Here is a 21,365-nt window from a genome sequence, read left to right as displayed (position 1 = left end):
CCGTCTCTTATTTCATACAGTAATGTGTGCGTGCTGTTTGTCTGTGAAGTGACTCCAAAACACTGTTTAGCCCGACTATTAGGCTTATTTGTATCAGGCCATAATAAGCTGGAAGCAGATTCCAGCAGAAGTATTCTGAGCTTTTCATCACTTTTATTGCTCAGCTGTTCAGGCCAGTGAGCATGGATGTGAATGATAAAGACACAAATAGTACAGAATAGGGCTGAATGTTTTGGGGAAAATATCTAATTCCCATTTTACTGACCAATATTGCAATTATTTTGTATAAATTAAACTCCATGACTGTATTTCCTGAGACTTGTTCCAGGCCTCTGAATTGTTGCCCACATAACCCATTTTGCCAGCAGTTTTAAAATGGCTGGGACTTCTCAGATCATCAGCAGAACCAATCAGGGCTTCTTCACAACTCCAAATCCTTGAGGTCCTGATTACTGAGAGCGATTTATTCAATATGCTTAAAACAATGATTTGATATGCTTGTGTAACAATATCTTGTTGGGGATTCACAATCTGTCTACTCATTTCCGGTCATATTGACATCATACCAGCAACATTACACCATTCATGCATGAAAAAGAATATAAATGTATACTTTTTAAATTCAACAGTGCCTGTTTCTGTTTCAAATTAAAAGCCCTCTAGAATTTCAGTGGACAGAATCCCTTCATTTGTTAACACAAGGCTTTTCTTCAGTCTATAATAAAGGCCGTTATTAAAGACAAAGACAAACTGGAGAAAGAGCATAGCAGCGCAGCAGAAGCAAAGCTGTCCGTGTGGACACCACACGCGTGCAAGCTGCAACATTTCAGCATTTCAGCAGTGTGACCTGGACGTTAGAGTATTTGTTGAAACAAACTGTATTTCTCTAAATATCTCTCTAAATATCAAAATAAAACAGAAGAAACATTAATTAGCAGTTACATCTTCAGGCAACAGTTGTAATTTCAGCTTTAGTTGTATGGAAAAACTTTTACTTCCATGCAGTGCTCTAAGATAATGTCCAGTTATCTACTGTATAGTAATCAGCACCTTTTTTGATAATCAATCAGTTAACTGGGTTCCTGCTTTTTAAATGTGGGTTTCTTCTGGTTTTATTAATCGTCTTTGGGAGTAAACAGAATATAATTTAGTTTTTTTAATGTTGGTTGGACGTTTACTTGGACTTGGACTCTGGCAACTTGTTTTGCTATTTTCATTTTGTAGACCAAATAATTAAAAGATTAATTGAAAAAAGGATTGATAGATGAATTAAAATTAAGATTTGTCTTTTTCAAATAGTACAAAAATGAAAAAAAGTTCTTCCTCTTTAAAGTGCATAATGTCTTGTGTGAATGAAGTAAAAAACCCAGAAGTTTTAGCGCCTGAGGTTTTAAAAAAATATATTTTTCTGTAAACTGAACTGTTAACTTGCTTGGTCATTTTGTTGTATTATTTGTATGATCTTGCCATTATAGTATGATTTTTCTAAATCTGCCAATTAAAAAACCTCAGATAATAATAGTAATAACAGTAAAGCAGTTAATTGCACACATGAAATGAATAAAATATCCGTTCATACAGCACACTGCCCTCTACCTGAATGTTGCACCGTCAGCTGCTTTGTGATCGTGACTCTCCTTTGTTTTTTAATATCTTTGCTGTACTGTAGTCTTTCTGTCCCTCTGCTCACCTCTGTCTGCCCTGGGAGCCCTGATTGGCTGAACACTTTCTGCACTATAGTCTGGCTGCTTGCCAGCCGTGCTGCCAGTGGCTGCCGTGCCCCCTGATCAGAAGAGAATGTGACATTTGTGCAGAGGTAATGGAATCTGCGTGCAATTAAATCTCTGACTGTGAAGAGGAGTCTATCTCCTCTCTGCCCCCCCCCCACTCCAGTCTCCTGCCATTGCCAGCAGCAGGGGGGGTCAGGCACAATGATGAAACCTTCCCAGCAGGCCGCTCGCCGCACTCTCTTTCCCAATCTCCATGTCAGGTTGTGTTTTTTAACTTTGCCGCACTAGCCCTGCCTCTATCTGGCAATTAATTACAGAAAACGTCCATTAGGAATCCCTCCAAATATTGCGTAAGAATTAATATTCAATTATAAAAATTACATTATAGGGCTACAACATTACCGATGCTTTAATGAATTCTGCTGCCGGTGACAGTTGTTATTTTGCGTTGTTGGGCGGTTAAATGTGTTTGGATTTTTTTTTCGGGGGGGGGGGGGGGGGGGGTGGAGAGTAAGACGGAGAAAAAGGGAAGGAGGCAGAGGGCAGATTCATGCATGGATGAGCAGAGGGTCATATCTCTGCTCCTCTTTCTCTGCTGCCCTGCCACTACACTTAACGCCTCATTTGTGGGCTTTGTGGCCAATGGCTTGAGTCTGTGATCTGTTGCCATAAAAGGCAGCTTTTCCTCTCTGCTGATGGGGCACTTGCTTGTGGGTTAATACCACACCCCCCCACACCCGCCCCCTCTATAGGCGGACTCATATCTAATGGATATGTGCATCCCCATCAGGATAGCTCATAAACATAAAACTCTGAGCTGCCATTGTACTTGGTGGGGCTGGTTGGGAAGGACAGAGCCACGCCATGCGAGCATTTCCCTTGAACTTGTGTAGGAGTGGTTCCTATCTGTGTTCCCTGTCCACCCAGGGTGGATGGAGACGCAGGATATCCAGGTCAAGGTTTGGCTGAATCCTCCCTGTGTGGCTCACACCCTGTGTGTCTAAATGGCATGATCTTTGTTTAAACTTCAGATCAGACACTGGACACAATATAAAATATGCACATTCCAGTTCATTTAAACAACTAAAGATTACATTTTATTTTGCATGTGCTGCTGCAGAGCCCAGCTTTAATGCGACTGTTTTTCTGTCACGTTCACATTCCCTGGTAATGTATTTTGTCATGATGAATTATTAATGTCAGCGTTGGTTGAAGGGAGTGTTGTCTCAGAAAATAAGAGGGTCACTCTGTTTCTTCTTTTTTCTTCACCCGAGGGTTAATTTGAACCAACAATCAAACGAACCTCCCTATTTCCTCGCTGCACTATGGGTCGTAATGAAAACTGCTGGGTCTTGACTTTTCCCCACCAACATCCTGCTAAACAAATACAACACTACTCCTCTCGGCTCTCTCTGTTTTCCTCTGTTGCAGATGGCTTTGCTGCGTTGTGTGATATAGAGGAAAAGGCTTTGCTTGCGGAAGGCGATAGAAAGAGGCTTACTCCATTAGTGTCATTCGAATGGTGAATTAGATCAGTCTGACAGATAGATGCGGAAAATTGTTTTAATTGTGTAATTATCTGCGGCTAGCCACTTGTGCGGAAAAGTGCTGTGATGTGGGTGAAGGCAAGGGAAGAGCACATTTTGGCCTCTATGTGCTTATTTTGTCTTTGTACAGGAAATGAACAACAATTGGGGGTCCTGAGGATAAAACATAAACACACCCAAACTCGCAGACACTCACACCCCCCCTGGGCAGGTTGTGACATGCTCAGTGAGATGCTGCTCTTTAAAGTAATGTGTCTGGCCAGTGAGCCTTTCTCCTCAGGCAAAGAGGAGGACGCCTGTAACCGTCTGATCAAGATGGCACAACTTAACACAAATGTAACCACTATGCAGAACGCCTCGCTTAACACTGCTGCTGCTCTGAAGGGAGAATTCGCTTTATCACATTCAGCTTATTTCTGATAAGATGTAAAATGCAAGACTACGGACAGATGGCACTAAATCTTTGGCTTTATATCTGTCGCTTGTGCTCCAGTTTTTTTTTCTTCCTGCAAAACATTCCCATGATGAGTTTGCATGAAGTACCGATCTTAACTGCCAATTTGGTTTGAAAATAATAACAGTTATCATCGCTTCCTGTTTCAAACAGTGAGGGGTTCTTCTACTGAAACAACTTGCGTTTTGTTGTGTACAGAATGTTTAACTGTGAGACTAATTTAGCTTAACTGACTTCTTTCATCCTTTTCCCTAAGATCTGTTTTATGGTTTGAATAGAAGTAGTATTTTATTGCATCCTTTGCATATTGAATGTCATCACTTTTAAAGTAGCAAACTGCTTAGAGTTAAATATTGCTGCAGCTTTAACAAAGGCTTTGTGTATGGATGAAACAGTTTGGGATGTCCTTCCCTTCATTTCAGTTGACAATTTTTGTATTTACAAATAAAAGAACTAGTTGATTGAACCGACAGTTTTATAAAATGTCAATGACTTTATTTGGTATACTGTAAATATATATTTTGCAAATATATATGACAATCCTGCTTTCAGTAAGCATTAAATTGTTGTCATACATATAAGCACCCATACAGAAAGCATGTAAATGTGGCTCACAGTCTTGACAGATCAGTTACTGAATGGTTTTTCAAGCCTGGTGGGCAAAGCTAAGCCCAGGCCAAACACTGATGCGCTGAAGTCAGCAGCTGCATGCAATTTTCAGCTCAACTCATTCAAGTGTAATAAAACAATGCAAGAAGTGCTGGAGGACTGTGGGCCTGGATGCTCTCACTCATGACGGAAAAGTTGAAATAGGACACAAGACAACAGGATGAACATTAAAGGGATAGTTTGGATTTTTTTTGAAGTGGGGTTGTATGAGGTACTTATCCATAGTCTGTGTATTACCTACAGTAGTCGTGGGTTGGCGCACCCCCAGTTTGGAGAAGCAGCAAGGAGTACCAGCACCAAAGCCAAGCAATGTACTGCTGTGGATGGGGGCAGCAGCTAATCATATTTTAGCTGCCTAAAAAGGGCCCACCTAAGAAAAAATCAATATCAGTTTAAGGGTACACTATATTTATTTTTACTGCTTTGTGTGACTTTGGTGTTTTAAAGGGTCAATCAGTTTCCCCAAGTCACACAAAAACACAAACAAACTTTGTGATTGAAGCAGCGGTAGGCAACTCCTGTGTCCTGCAAGGTAAAATGACTGTTTTCCTAATGGAGTCTGGTGGCCTTGAAGAGAGCATATATAACTGCTGCAGTTCACGCCATTAATGGCTGTCTAATGGCAAGGTAAAGGTGAAAATATTCTAAATATAGTGTACATTTAAATTGATATATGTTTTTAGCTGGCTTAAATATGTCTTGCTTAAAAATTATGCCAAATTATCCCAGATACAGTAGCTACGATCTGGCACATGTGAATCAGCTAGAGTCTGCCCAGTAGTTGGGGAGCCACAGTATCAACATCCTGCCCATACAACTGCCTGACCAATGGTGAGTCAATCATCTCCATTTTATAGCATCAAATAACTAATTAAAACCAAAATTATTAGAAAATCCACTGAAGAGGCGGGGCTAATTATCTATACCGCAGCCAGTCACCAGGGTCGATCGAAATGTTTTGGCTTCACTTTTGGCAAGCTTACAGTTCGTCCATCTTAATATACAGTTTATGATTGGTACTCCTGTCTGCTTTTCCAAACTGGGGGTATGCTACCTGCTCTATGCTAAGTAATACTCTAACTATGGTTAAGTATCTCATACAAAACACACTTCTGCAAAATCTGAACTATCCCTTTAAGTGGAGCTGCTATCATATAAATTCCCCTGATTGAGTGGTTGCTTCTGTTCCTGCTTTTGTCTCCAATCCAAAACATTTTGTCATATAATACGCAGGGTGTTTTGTCATCACAACAAGCAGGCCTTTGATACTTAATCAAATGATAGATATTCACACACACGAGTCGTTGCAACACAAAGCAATTCACAGACTGAGAGCTTGTCATGTCTCAGTTGTTGCCTTCGTCATGCTCCGTTGCTCAGTTGCATCTCCTGTGATAATGCACAGGGGATTAGCAGGTAACAAGGCAGCAGCACTCCTCTGAGGATGTCGCGCGTGGCTTTGAATGTCTTGTACAGTACTACATAAACGGAGGGGGAGTACCACCAAACGGTGATTTCCCGGCTTCACAGGGAGCCTCCTCCTGGATAATGTAGTAATGAAAGGTGACAGGAAGGACTCAGGGTCTGGAACGAAGCCGGGGCAGCTGGTCAGAGCAGGAGAATAGGAAGCGGCGTGCACCCGGGCTAAAGTGCAGTGAGAAGCAAATTAAAGCTCATATCTGCCATCTCCCTCGCCTCCCTGCACTTTCCTGTTTGGACTTGAAGGTGATTGGGAGCCAAGGCGGTGACAGTTGACGGAAGCTACGCGGAGGAGAGAGTATTTATTTACAGTGAGATGCAGCGATGCTTGTTCAGGATGCGGTTTCACGCAGGATGTGCCGTCCCCCCCTTCTTTCCCCCTCCCCCCGACACACACACCTCCTCCCTTCTTTCTCATCTCCACCCTCACACTACAATCCCCAGGTTTGATCAAGAATGGGAAGTGAGTTATTGGAGAGGAGGGGTTGGCCTGCTGCAGGGCCGGGCGGGCTGTATTGTGTAAGAGGCTGGGTCTGGATACAGCCAGCAGAGAGCTCACTCAGCATGCCTTCCTGCCTGGCCCAGGAGGTGGTACCAAAGTCAACACAGGTCACTGAGAAAAAGGAGTGTGAAGCATTAAGATTGCATTGTGTCACACAGATTGTCTTTAGCTAGAGGAAAACAGTGATCCATGTTTGAAGTAGAGAAAATGAACAAAACGCAAGAAAAAAGTGTAAGTTTAAAAGAGAGGGTGTGTTTAAGACAGTCCAAAAGAGTGTCTATGTGTGCGTGTGTTTGTGTGTGTGTGTGTGTGTGTGTACCCTGCCAGGAATTCCACCTTGTAAAGCCTGGGTTGGGGGGGAGTTGAAGGTGTATAAATCCCAGTAATTACACTGTGGTTGCAGTACAATTACCTTCGTCGTCACCCTACAATACAGTATTCACATTACGGTAAACTGTTCATTTTAAAGATGTGTGCAGCATTATTTCATACCACCCAAGAGTTAATAATTAGACTTAATCAGTCAGATAGAAGTGCACATGTATGGCCATCCCTGGCTTTCATCTGGTGGGATGTTGAGCAATACGCATGCAAGCGTGTGCTGAAAAGGTGAAGCATACAGATCTCTGCCCACGAGCTGTCATGTCGGCATTAATCCTCCCAAAGTTTTCAAAGGCAGGTTTTATGACCTGCCTTACGGCCTCATCTATGTGGACAGCGGCATCTAAACTCTGGAGAACCTGCCACATAAAACGCACATCTGTTAAAGCCTAAATTGTAAAACAGCCCCCGCGTGTCCAGGCAGCGTTGAGTTAATAATACACTCAAAGTAGAGCTTTTAACAATGCCCACAGCAACAACACCACTGATTGTCTTATATTCACTTCTTTTGATCAGTTCTTTTATCTTTGAAAAATACATCAAATTGCAAAGTTTTTGCAAAGCTTTTAGGAGTATGTTGGTGTCTTTACAGTCACTGTAGTAGGACTGTAAGAAAGCTAGCAGTGTCTAGAATTTGTTTAGCTGTAGTGGGGATATGGGAGAAAAAAAAAAATCCTCCAACTATTACATCACATGATTCCGTATTAAAAGCCTGATGCGTTCCTGACAGAAAGTGCTGAAAATGGATCTACTTTTGGAAGACTTAATCCAATCAACTTTTAGTAACACTATAAGCTTGTGGTCCTAACTTTTTTTTTAAATGACCTATTCTGTCGTTTAGGTATGAGTTTTTATTAATAAATCCATATTGGTTTACTGTATGTTCAGTAGAACAGGCCATACATGAATCTCTTTTAATAAAGTACAGCCTGCTCTAACACTGTTTCCCTATTCTGGACTTTGCATATGAGACACATATTGATTTGATTAAAAATATTTTTCAGCCTGACATAAATCAGCCAATATGAAATTCATTTTGGCTGTCCATTGCCTGGTTTTGAAGCTGGTAAAGGGTTTGAGTGAATCTGTAATATTTGTATTTATTGGGAGTAAATAGGCCAAAACTAACCCTGTTCAAAAACAAGTGAATTTAGCCAAATTAATTCCAGATTGTATTGTTAAGTGTTTCTACCAGGTCATTGGGTCTGCTACAGCACCTGTTACTTCTAAAGGCACAGCGGGAGCCGCCTTTGAAATGTTGTCTACGGTGTTTCTTTTAATTCTGCTCTGCCTTGTGATGCTCTCTGTAATTGACAATGACAACATGGTTACATCTTGCATGTATCAGAAAAAAGTTGTTATTTAGTGTGATAGCAAAGTGCTCTGTTTGAGTGTAACCTGGGTCGTTGCCTAATTGATGTTTGGAAGATGAGCTCAATTGGATGAGTCATTAGGCCTATTAGAGTTTTATTAAATGCCCCAAACTAAAAAAGCAAAAGCAAATCTGTTGTGGAATATTTCCTTCCTAACAGGAGGTTGGATTGGTAAAAGGCAAATAATATATGTGTGAGATTGATCAGTGAGTAGCGACCCCATTATCTCCTGAGATGTTAATTACACTGTGCTCAGCTTGCATGTCAAAAGGCAGATAATTGAAGAAGGTAAAAGATGTGCCACACTTTATTTATGCTGTCACTTGGAGCTGGTGGAAGATCGCCTCTCTCTCTCTTATGTGCTGCTTCTTTCTTCTTGCCTTTTTTTCTGTCTATGATGTATTTATTGTTGGGTAATATTACATTGTCAGAGTTGATAATTTTGCAAGGATATTATTCACAATCATTACCGCGGCCTGTGTGTGTGTGTGTGTTGGGCACACAAGAATCTTCTGCCCTTTCTCTGTCTTTTTAGTCTCTGTACTTTAAAGGGATACTTTCTTTTCTGTTTTTTTAAGTGGGGTTGTATAAGGCACTTATTCATAGTCAGTATATAACCTACAGTAGATGGCAGTTGACACAGAAGCTGGGCAATGTACTGGACGGGGGCGTCACATTTTAGCCACCTGAAAAAGGCCCACCCAAGAAAATTCTATATCAGTTAAAGTGTACGCTGTATTTTGAATGTTTTCACCACTTTATCTTGCTGTCAAAAAGACCTTAATGAAGGGGAACTGAAGCCGTTATCTATGCTCTCTTCAAAGCCACCAGATTCCTTTGACAAACACAGTAATTTTCTCATTCTTAACTCGCTAGTTACTGTTGGTTGGTCAGTGCCACTTTGCATCAGATAGCATCAGTTTTGGACTTGTCAGAAACGGTGGGTCTGTTTCCACTTGTTACATGCATGGTGGCCTTTTCAAAATTAACATTTGTGTTCACAGAAAAATGGCAACACAACTACTTGATTATGGTTGGGAAAAAAACTGAGTTGGGATTAAAACAGTTGCTCCCGTGTTTAGCTATTGTACGCAGTTATGTTGGTGATGTAGGTGACATAGTACCAGATGTAGAATGTGACGTATATACGTATAGAAGGTAATTAACACACACACACACACACACACACACACACATCACGTCTCCCATGTTGGTACTCCTGCCTGCTTCTTCAAACTTGGGGTGTGCCGACCGCCATCTACTATATATTATACACTGACTATGGATAAATAGCTCATACAACCGACTTAAAAAAAAGATATTTTAATTTCTCTCTGTCTTTGTCTGATGCTTATCATTTCTAGTTTGATTTTACTTGAACATTCAACAGCTGTCACACTGATACTGTGCCTCAGTCTGAAAACAGACAACACAGGCTTCATATAGACCCCAAGCTGAGAGAATGTGTAACTCTTGCAAAGAAAACAAATTAACTGATATTCACTATGTTGAGGTAAAGTTAGTGAGTGGTAAAGCATAATGCAGATATATAAAAAAAGAGGAATGAAGTGGGTAGAAACATTTTTGCGAGCGTCTTAGTGCATTACAGTATCTGTCAGAGTTGTCCTCTGAAATACACAGTGAGGTGAGAGAGCGCAAAAAGCACCAGAAACCCTTTAAAAGGTCTGTCGCTGTTGTTTTCAGTTTTGAGTGCAGTTCCCCCCACTTGAGCAGCTCGGTGCCTGTAAACTTCCTATTGACGCCATATAAGCCATAGGGGACACGGCGTACTTTAAAAAAAAAAGAAAAAAAAAATCTTGTTTGTCATTTCGTGTGCTTATAGAGATAGCGTCAAAACTCAGTTTCCTGTGGTTTCCTGTGGAGAACTGTGGTGTGTCTGTGTGCTGCAATTTAACAGTGCACGTGAATGCTGTCTGCACTCCCAAAAGCGAATATGCACATAAACGAACACACACTCCTGAGTCCTCTTCTCCTTGCTGTGTTGTCATCATAACTTGGGGTGGAGCCTCGAGGGAGTGGCCAGACAGTGGTCATCACACCTCAGGGGATGATGGACAGCTGCTGCATGGATGATTTAGTGCATCACCTGGTGGACACTGCTCAGAATGAGTAAAGCATGAAAACCACATTCACAACATGTGTGATGACCTTACCACTTCATGTGTATTTTTTTTTTTTCTTTTTCTGGTTTTGGAGGTTACTTTCATTCACTTTCATTTGTTTTTTCCTGTCAAAAGTCTCACCAACTGATTATTATGACATCATCACTAAATTATGGTAATGATTAGGGGCATAGATTAAAAATAAAAGGGACTCTTTTGTAAGAGTGGAAAAAAGGACAAAGACGAATGTCTAGAGGGTTTTAGTTGGAAGTGATGAAAGAAGCCCTCCTCTTCCTAACAGGAAGCTCGGCACAGAGATGGAGCTGTAGTTCACCTTTGCTCTAACATCAGGAGGCACCCACCCCACCCACCCACCCACCCACTCACACCACCTTCTCTGACCAACATCTAAAAGCTATTAGCATCTTTCCACTTGTTTATCTGCCCCGCCTGCAGACCAGAAGGCTCCATAAGGCAGACAATGAACATCATTGGATTTAAGGTTTTTATGGTATTAAGTTTGAAGTGTTTTTCTCATTTTGTCCACTTTTTGTTTGCCAGAGAAAGACCTCTGCTCTGTGAGATGCCAGCGAGCAGTATTTTGCTGTGGCAGTGCAGCCTTATCTGCGCTTGAGGTCTGTACTTTAATGGGCTTTATTGATCTAAACAACATCAGGGGTTGCGGTGATGTTATTAAGGCAGAGATAACTTATGTGTAATTCCACTCCAACAATATATTAGCCTTTTATTGGTCTAAATAACTTTGCCTTTTAGACAGTAATGCACCAGTAAGTCACAGCAGCTCTTCATGTCGGCAGGATCTTAATAAAGCATTTCCTCTGGACATCCTGCTGCGGAGAGAGTGAAAAACGACAGGTTAAAAGGCATGCTGGGAAGTTTCCATGCCATCACTGTAAATTATCTCTTTTGAATACATAAATAAAGCTAGGAGAGAGCTGTGAACGGGAAGGGGGTGGAGGGGTAGAAGTTTGTGAAAACATGTGTTCCAGCGTTTTCACACATGGAGGTGCTGTGAGGAGAAACACTGCAGGTTCCAAATGATAACTGGAATATGTGCAACATCATGTAGGCATTGTACCTTTTTTATATTGAACTTATTTGGTGGAAAAATCCATAATACCCCCTGATATTACATAAATCTGTCGGATATTACAGACATATTGGTATCTATCTGAATTTGTGTATATGCTGTCAGATTGGTGTCATAATGTATTAAATGATGCTTGGGGTGATTTAGAAATAGGCTTGGCTATTTTTCAGTAATTGATGGATACTCAACAGCTTTTTATTTCATTGTGTTTTTTTATTGGCAATGGTAAACAATGTAATGTAATTCACTACATGTATAGCTAACAGAGCTAACGCCACCACGAAACAGTAAAGAATGTTCTGTGCATAGACAAATGGTGATAATTTACCTTTGTCTGCTAAAGATGTGTTAAAAAGGCTTATTTATATTAGAGCCGACAGATATGGGATTTTTGAGACTAATATCGATATTGATTTTAGAGGGGTAAAATCACAGATAACCGATATGACCGATACAGTAATTTTTTGAACTGGAATGAAAATAGGCATTTTTATGTAGATTGTGCAATGATTTTTCACTACTTTGCAAATGTACTTATGTTAAAATAATATTTAACATTGTTATACATTATTCTACATTATACAAACAATGTATAACATTGTCAGCCAATTCTATAAATGCTAACTAAATAATAAATGAAAAATAAAGAAAACATAGGAATTAAATTAATAGCTAAATAAACATTACTGTTTAGTGTCAATTGGTATTGACTATAAAAAAAGGGAAAAAAATTTAATTTAAGAACGAACGCCATTTCTAAATCATGCCAAGCAACTTTTTCTGCATTATATATTGTGTAAAAAAGTTTTCAGAATGGCAGTATATATAGGACAGTATATGCACTGGTACGGATATATCGCCCAATAAAATCTGTCAACCGATATATCTGTCGGGCTCTAGTTTCTATCGTCATATGACCTATCAAATACAGCCTGAGCAGATAACCCCTTTATTTCCATTTTATTCCCATTATTTCCTGTTTCTATCAATACCTGTTAATTCCCATGCCAAATTTCCACCTTAAATATTCACCTTAGTTGTAAAGACAGCATGTAGCTATATTTACTGCTGAAATAATTCAATGTTATAGAAATTAATCAATGAATTAATTAATAATTTGAATTGCTGGTCATGTTAATATACTACGATTGCAGTTTATAGCATGAAAAACTCAGAAACACAATACAACACAAGGTAAATGAGGGAAAAAGGGAAGTGAAAGCATGTGTACCATAATGAGTGTAGTATGTGTTCACATGAGTCCGTAGTAACCATCATTAGGCATGTAAGTAGACATAATGACAATATTGAAAGACATTTGGTGCGGATTTAATACAGAAACACATTGTTATGACTGTAATGTAAATAATATTACATAATGATCACAATGTAGGTCAGTTGTCCAGCTTTAGATGTTTTTAAAGGTTTTCGAAGAAGCACATTAAAATAAATGTAATAAATGATAATGCAGCCACAATCTTAAGAGTTATGACTATGATAATGTAATAATAGAGACAAATTAATTCTAGTTTTGGTTGGTAATTGTTATGTTTTCCTGTATTGATTCAATGTGCATGGTGCATTGTGTGTCTGCAAACTTGTTAACGGACAGTTGCAATATTTCTTCCCTTTCAAGGGCAGCATATATCTAATATTTATATGAAATAACGAACCCATTTATCTGGAAGTGTATTTTCAAGGAGGTGGGGGGTAGGGCTTCATAATTTGCAGCTATTTAAAGCCTTGGTTTTGGTAATGAATTATTTTGTCATCTCGACTGTGATGAGATTCATCTTTAATAACTGTAACAATTATTTTATTAAAAAGAGAAGCCATGCATTATGGCTATCTCGCCAAGGTCTCAAGCTGGAAGGAATTCTCATTAAGAGCATTATATTACCCCGGTGCGCTTTCACTTGGATGTCCCGCTGAAATTACATTAGGTGTCAACAATGTTTGTGTTAGAAGTAAGCAGTCATATTTACAGAGGCTAGCTTTTTCATTTGCTGCCTGACACTGGGAGATGTATTAAAAAAGATACTAATGCTCTGTATCTGATTAAGTCACTTAGAGAAAAACTCCTCCAAAGTGTTGACTTTTAATATAAGGCAAGCACTGCTCTGTCATCACAAAGACATAAATCTTTATTCAGAGATGAGGAACTTTTGATTGCTTGAGATTATTTTTGTGATTTATTTAGTTGGCTCTGTTATCACCCCCTCATTCCCAACATTTAGATCCTTCCCAAACCGTAAGCATCAGGTTGTTTGCGCCGTGATTGATTTATCCGCGTCTTTTCATCTACATCCTGTGTTTCTTCTGATGGTTAGCGTGGTGTGCAACATTGTGTTTTGTTAATGGTTTCAGGCCCAGGGTTGCTGCTAATGACATGGTTGTAATTGTTTGTCAGTGTGATAATGTGTGATTTCCTATTTCCATGTGAAGTTGGACATTTGATGAAGGAGGGATCTTGTCAGGAAGACAAAGTGCTGTCATTTGTCACCAGCTAAATGAGCTTCTCTCCAGACATCCTCTCGGTTTTCAATGGCAATATTATATTCACTGCTCCTTTTTTTTTTGGGCTATTGCCAGGATTTCCACACCATTCAGCGCATTGTGTAAGAGAACAAGAAACGTAGATTGAGATCAAACCAACAGTGTGATGAAAAGTTTCACTCAGGTTGTGTTCTCTGCTGACATATAGAAATCTGTTAACTGTATTTCTCAGAAAGACAGAAGTGAAATTACTGATGTGGTAATCTTTTATTCTTAGTGTTAGCTAGGAGTCATCACTTCCTTAAACTTAACATTTTTAAACTGTTTCATCATCTTGAGAGGAAAACCTTTGTCACTGCTGGGCAATTAATCATATTTTAGTTTCAATTATGATTTCGGCTTTCAACTATTATAAAAACAAGATTATCAAGATAAATTGATTTCAGTTTTCATTGAGTCACTGACTGGAATATGTTTAATAGTTTACCAAAAAGTTAAATATATATTTAGTGTAAGTGCATTGCAACATATTTGCTCTGATTTGTTTTGGTCTTAGTCATTATTACATATTAAATATTGTAGATTTTTTTTTTCAATAGGTTTGTGGAAGCGCACTACACAACGTATTTTGACTGATTTGAACTTATATATATATATATATATATATATATGTATATGTGTGTGTGTGTGTGTGTGTGTGTGTGTGTGTGTGTATATATATATATGTATATATAATGTATATGTATATATATATGTATATATATGTATATATGTATATATATATATATATATATATATATATGTATATATAATGTATATGTATGTATGTATATATATGTATGTATGTATATATATGTATATTTATGTATATATATATATATATATCTGTATATGTATATATGTGTGTGTGTGTGTGTGTGTGTGTGCATATGTATAAAAAGTTCAATTTTAAGTCATTTAACTAATGTTTTTACAGTTGTTATTTTATTTGTTTTTCAGTTGAAATCCACTGTTGAAAAGACAATTTTAGACATTTTTTCCCACATTTTGTTTATTAAAATAAATAAGTGCATGTTTCCAAAGTCTATTAATTTTACATTATTAAAAAATCATGAAGTCAATATTGATCAAATATAATTGTGATTATGATTTTTTTCCATATTTGTGCAACCCTAGTTCATATCTGATTTGATCTTAGTAAAACAGCTTTTCCATTTCGTCTCACAGTAATATCCCAAACTTATGAGGCACATAATTGCAGCAATTGAAGGACAGGATTGTGGGACTGCCTTCATACTTTCCAAAGTCTTTGATGTAGTCGCCCCCTGAACAGACTGCTTCTGTTTCTGATTAGACTGATTCCATATTGTGGGGTTGGGGGCAGATCCTTCCTAGTTAACAATCTAATGAGCTAAACAAGCCAAACAAAGGAGAGGTATAGTGAATAGGTCTCCTGAGGGAGCTACTTATTGTCACAATTGCCCCTCTGTCTTCTCTTTCCACTCCATATCGATTCATGTCTTCATTGGTTATGCGCCGTCCTCTGTAGCACACATGGGTGGTGTAATCAGCTAAATGTAGCCTCTGCTTTCTTATTATTACCTGGGTGCTTAACACTGATATATTTTTTTCCTTCAAGGACAAATGGTATAGGAGAAGGCAGATCCCGTGTGAAGTCCCTGAGCTCTCGCCGAGCGGCAGATCCCTTTTCAGTGCCAGCTGTTCTCTCAGATACACCAGGCCGTGCTGAAATTCTCTTAATATAATTCTGGGGGCTCAGGAGAATTGTGCAAAACAAGCGTGCCAGCCAGGAGAACGTTGAATTTTTCATCAGTGGGCCTCAACTCGCTGAGTTAGTGGGCAGCGCTCTCATTCATGAGCAGATGTTCAGCGCAGTTACACTCTGCAGTTAATGTGAACTTACTGGCCTCTCTGCCATTGGCTGCAAGGACGTTGGCAGCGACCTGGCATCTGAGAATTACTCCCAGTAAAAGGCGCAGGCCTGGAAAGCGTAGCCCCGGCCTTTTTTAGCCACTTCCCAGCCCAGGAGCTGGATCCTGGACAGGGGAAGGCACTGACAGCCCATCCGTCTTCAGCCCGACAGTGATGAAACACTTGCCACTGTTTGCTTTGGGGAATAGCAGTGAAATTCCTGAAGATAATTTCCACAAGTTTTTTACGTTAATTTCTAATGACTTGCTAAACATGAAGCACTCAGCAGGTGAATTATGTGCATGAAATATAAGTACATGAAAGTAGCAGCCCCTGCTGTTAGTATGAAACATGTAGAGGAATTATTCCAGTACCCTTGAAAGAGGAAATTCATAGAAACAAGGCACCTGTGAGGGGGGTAACAGTTTGGCCCTGGTAGGTCTATAGCTGAAAGCAGCTGGTGTTGTGGTCAGCCTGGTGGGCTGTATCCTCTCCCCAGCCTGCTACTTCAGACATCTGCATGGCCAAGCTGCTCAGCCTGGGTTTGATGTGGCCATACAGATCTGTAATGGTTTCCCTCTAACTAAGCAAAATGCTATTTGATGTAAAGTGCCATTAACTGGTCAGAGTGTGTACGTGACATCAGGTTTAGTAGGCGGCATGCCAATCATCTCGTGTGTGTGTGTGAAAGTCATCACAGTAAAGTTGTGCATATGGGACTCAAACAGTGGAAATGACAAGCTCTTGTTTCCTCTGCACGTCTCATTTTCACTTTCTAATTGGTCGTTTTCAGGTTGGCTTTACGAGAGCAAAACTAATTAGTGTTTCTAAATTCAGCAGAAAAAAAAAAGTCAGTCGGGCTTGATTGTTCTGGTTTCCTCTCCTGTGTCAAGCGCTCAACAATAAAATAAGACTCTAATCATTTTCAAATTGCTCGTATTTTTAAACCCCAGAGCTGAATGTCACTCCCGGTCTCTTGGCATTTTGTTTGGCAAGATCAGGGAACAGTGGTTGCCCTCTCGCCTGTGTGCTCTCTTTGTAAATCGTGGGAAGTTTGGACTTGGGGCCAGGAAAAAAAGAAAAAAAAAAGCGTTGTGTTTGAGGTGGGGTTGTTTCTGCTTTGATTGGGAACGTCCTGCTGACAGGAGCAGCCTAGCAAGTTTACAGTAGCTGTGACATTGCTGTTACCTTTATTCAAAGTGCTCCAGCTGCAGCGAGCCCTCAGGAAGCCCAGCGCAGGCCCACATGGGCGGCTGGCGGCCCACAGAGAGGAGAAGGAGCCCTGTTTGAGTTGGCAGACACTCCCCTCTCGGGGAACTTTTGCTGCCTCTGCAGAAAGGCCAGTGGCGGCGGCTCTGGTGGGGCGGCGGTGATTCTCGGGGCAGGATGGGCTTTTTCCACCTCTCCTCCCTTTCAGGAAACACATTTTGCTGTTTCTTCCCTCTGTGTTTGCAAACGGAGGGAAAGAGTTAAGGTGAAGGGGCATGGGGCAGAGGATGACGGAGCGCGACTGTTAGAGGCTGAGCACTCATGTGTGGTGATTTGAAAAGGACAGTTTAATACCTCGAACAAGTTATTTCACAGAACTTGCATGTTTAGTGTGTAAGCCCATTTCAGCCAGTTAAAAAAAAGATAAAAGGTTAACTGTGGATATCTTGTAAGTCATTATAATGAGAACCTTTATTAAAATAATCACTTATTGCAAAATAATGACCTAGTGTCTTGATAAAATAAGAAACTTTTCCAAAATCAGAACTTGCTTATCTCGAAAAAAAATTACTTTGTATCGCAAAATAATGACTTAGAATCTCAAAATAATGACTTAATATCCTGAAACGAAAAACTCAAAATTAGTACCTATTATTGTAAAATAATTACTAAATTATCTCAAAATAATAACTCTAACCCATCTTGAAATCATGACAAACTTTCTCAAAAGAAACCAAATAATAATTTTAAGATAAGTAAGTCATTGTTTTGAGAAAGTTTTTCATTACTTAGAGATACTAAGTCATTATTTTAAGATAAGTACATAATTATTTTGAGATATTAAGTCACTGTTTTGTGATTTTAAGATAATATTTAGAGAAAGTTTCTCATTATTTAGTCATACTAAGTATATACTAAGTGATTGTAGTCATTATTTTGAGAACATTTCTTATTATAATGACTTTCAGGATCTTTTTTCTCCCATATTAACTCCTGGTGGAGCTTCATCTATACAAAATAAAAAGCATGCTTAAATGTGCTGTAAAACTTGCACTGTTTTTATTTTCCCATCAACACTTCAGGGATCGAGCCTTCAGAAGCCAGTAATTAAAAAGTGCTTGATCTAAGGTCAGGGAGGAGCAGTGTTTAAATGCAATTAGTGCAATGCTCAAATTAATTTGGACCCAGTTACAGTTTTTGGAATGTGTCATTATTTGTTTAATCAAGGGAGATCTCGTTTAGGATGCTAAATATGTATCCACAGATATTTAAAGGGGGGACACTGTGAAACCTATTTAATTCTGCTTTAATGAATACTCATTTCAGAGTGACCTGTTTCGTGTCCCTCCACTTTTGCTCTCATACTGCACGTGTGTGTACACTCGCACACATAATCAACCACATGGTATCTGATGTGACTTCACTGCTTTTTAAAAAGGGAATTGTGGAAAGATATTCATGGTTTTTTTCTGCTTTTTGTTAGTCACCTTCATGTTTCAAATAATTTCCACTGTTTTTCTTTTTTTCTTTCTTTCTTTCTACCTCCCCCACCTTCCTCCCTCCTCTCCTCTCCTCCTCTCTCCTCCCCTTCTATCTGCTGCTTGTCGGTCCAGCCAGGAGACTCCAGTGGTGACATCCTGTGGAGCCACAGATCAAAGTAAGTTCTTCTCATGCACGTCCATAGACAGTTAACACAGAACAACCTCTCGTGTACTAGCTTTGCATCATTAAACTTTTGGACAAACTGGTTTTTAATGTATTCTCAAACAAGGGCATTATATGGAAATTGTTGTGGGTTTGAGTGCAACTAAATGATAACAGAGGTTTTGCATAATAACCGATTTCCTCATTTCCTGATGCAGTTACATATTTACATCACATTTGAATGATGCCGAACATGACGACAGTGGCGAGGCCCACTCAGTGTTGGTGTTCAAAGTTGACGGGTTACCTGAACAGTATAGAAAATTGCGGATAGAGTGCAGGATCATGTCTGCATCCCCTGACTATCCGAGAAGTCATTACTCCTTGTGTGGTGTATAAACACGTCAAAAACAAACAATGACCCTGGGCAGACTCCACACTGCAAAACAATTTCAAAGCCTGCAGTGTAGTGTAAACACAAAACATGGCCAACCTTCACGGAGGGAAGACTTCACCTTAAACCCGGTGTTTGTTTTATAGTCCCTGTCGACCTTGGTCAGATATATTTTACATCTCTTTGCTTCTTTTCAGGTCGATGTAGCTCGGCTTCTGAGCTGACACTTATGTCGAGGCTTTCAGTGGAACTCTGTAAAGGGTTTTAATGTGGTTGTTTTGATTGAGCTTGCAATTTTTGATTATTTAAATATATGTTATGCATATATTGCTTATTAAAACATGATCGTCTCTTTTGGATTTATATGAGTTAGACTATATGGCAGAAATAATAATCAAATTTTATTCAATATTGAGATTGTGCTTATTTAACATGATTACTCACTGACTTTTTTATTTATATATATTCATTTAACTTTAAATATGATTCAGCTGAAAAACAATTAGGAAATAATGAAAAAAATATATAAATAAATAAAATAAATCACATATAATACATAAATATATACATTAAGTATACTTAATTTACAAATTAATAAATACAAATAAATAAGATAAACTATGTTGTAATGTAAGTGCACTTCCACAACCTACTGAAAAGTACTAAACATATTCAATATATGAAAATACAAAAAAATAATAAAGCAGGCCAAAATAAATTAGATCCAATATGTTTGAGTGCACTGCCACAGTCTACTGAAAACTAGTAAACGTATATTCAACATTTTGGTAAACTATATCCAACATATTTCAGTCAGTAAATGAGCAAAAGAGTACTAAAGGGAAAGTAAAGGGATGTGCTGGTTTTATAACACAAAACAAAACGAGAGCATCATTCTGATGCGTTTTATCTCAATTATCTTGTTGGAAGCCAAAATCGTAATTGAAAATAAAATTTGTTCAATCGCCCAGGTCCTTCCTATTTCTCAGGAGATTTGAAATATAAAATAATTGAAAAATCAGAAATTAATTCACCTTCTTCATATATTGGAGGTTGATGACACTGAGTAGATGTACTGGCAAACTCAAATGTTGTTCTAAACGGAGTGTAAATACTGCTTTGCCTGGGCGTAGACTTCCCGTACAGGGACTCTATGCATCAAGTAATGAATATTCATATTCTTGTTTCATAGACTCTTCTGCCTCTGTGAGCTCTTTCACACTGAGCCGGGGGTGACTGTAGGGCGATGTGAACCCATATTTTTAATAAAGCCCAGCTGCTGAATGATCAAATAGTGTCTCTAATTAAGGCCTGAGTGTACACCCATGTAAAATTCTCTCTGGAATGCTAACAACCTGTGATATTTCCAGAGGAATTTGCTGTGCAGGTCTCAGAGAAAAGGGAGGGGGAGTTGAGTGTTTGGGGTTCGGCAGGAGGAGGGGCGGTGTTCATGTGGCAAGCCAACATGTTGTTCACATCCGTGTCAGATTGAGGCTAATGAAGGCCAGACTGATCCTTGGATGCAAGCCTTAAGTAAATGATCCCTCTTTGAATATATTAGAGCCCCATAGCAGCGCCGTGCCTCCCTGCCGTGCCAGCCCCGCTACGTGTTGTCTTGTGGTCTGACGAGGCCGGTCAAAACGGCAGTCACGGTGTTCGATCACGTTGTGTACCACGCAAGCCCATTTCAGCAGTATTGTTACACTGACTTGATGCCGAGGAGCTGCACACGCACACACACTGATCGTTTCCAGGTTAGTGCTTCTGCAAAACAGTTTGATAGTAAATGGAAAGTATGAGTGTTGTGTTATTTGACAATGTAAATGAGCCATCTCAATTTTTTCCCCCCACCCTCTTAAGAGGGATTGCATTTACATAACAGGATGGGGTTTGCTGCTCAAACAAATTTTTCATGTAGACAAACCTTAGTTTTCTCATTTTGCTTTTGTGTTTTTTCTTTTATTTGAAAATTAAAAAAGTATGTTTATGAAGATATTTCTAAATCCTAAAAATAAAATAGATAATAAAAGTATCGAGAGTAAGAAAAAAAATCTCACAGTCAGAACTTTTCACTGCAATTTATGGCCACACTGGCACTTTGCATGTAAATGAATCCTAAACGTGTAATTACGAGGCACTTTTGAATATTGATTGGAAAGACAAGGACGTAGAAATGAAGCACTTGTGAATGCACCCCCTCCTAAGCTACTGTAACATCCCATTAATAAATACCTTTCTGGCTCTTTAGTGCCGGGCTTGCCTTACACTGAGTGAAACAATGTCGTTTGATTTTCGCTGATATAGCATGTGTACTTCATAGA

The 21,365-nt window shown here is 39.2% G+C and overlaps 1 protein-coding gene across 3 annotated transcripts in view; it reads left to right on the top strand.

The window, feature by feature from the left end:
* The window catches only part of foxp1b (forkhead box P1b), a 181,850-nt gene that overhangs the window by 21,591 nt on the left and 138,894 nt on the right, over positions 1 to 21,365 (top strand). For all 3 annotated transcript variants that reach the window (XM_059328899.1, XM_059328902.1, XM_059328901.1), the window contains exon 3: positions 18,620 to 18,663. The gene's annotated coding sequence lies outside the window, so the exon portion shown is untranslated. The remainder of the gene's footprint in view (positions 1 to 18,619; positions 18,664 to 21,365) is intronic.

This window comes from Centropristis striata, chromosome 3 (genome assembly GCF_030273125.1).
Source record: "Centropristis striata isolate RG_2023a ecotype Rhode Island chromosome 3, C.striata_1.0, whole genome shotgun sequence".
Taxonomy (NCBI): Eukaryota; Metazoa; Chordata; class Actinopteri; order Perciformes; family Serranidae; genus Centropristis; species Centropristis striata.
Note: the sequence above shows the minus strand (reverse complement) of the source record. Positions and strands in the feature narration are given on the sequence as shown.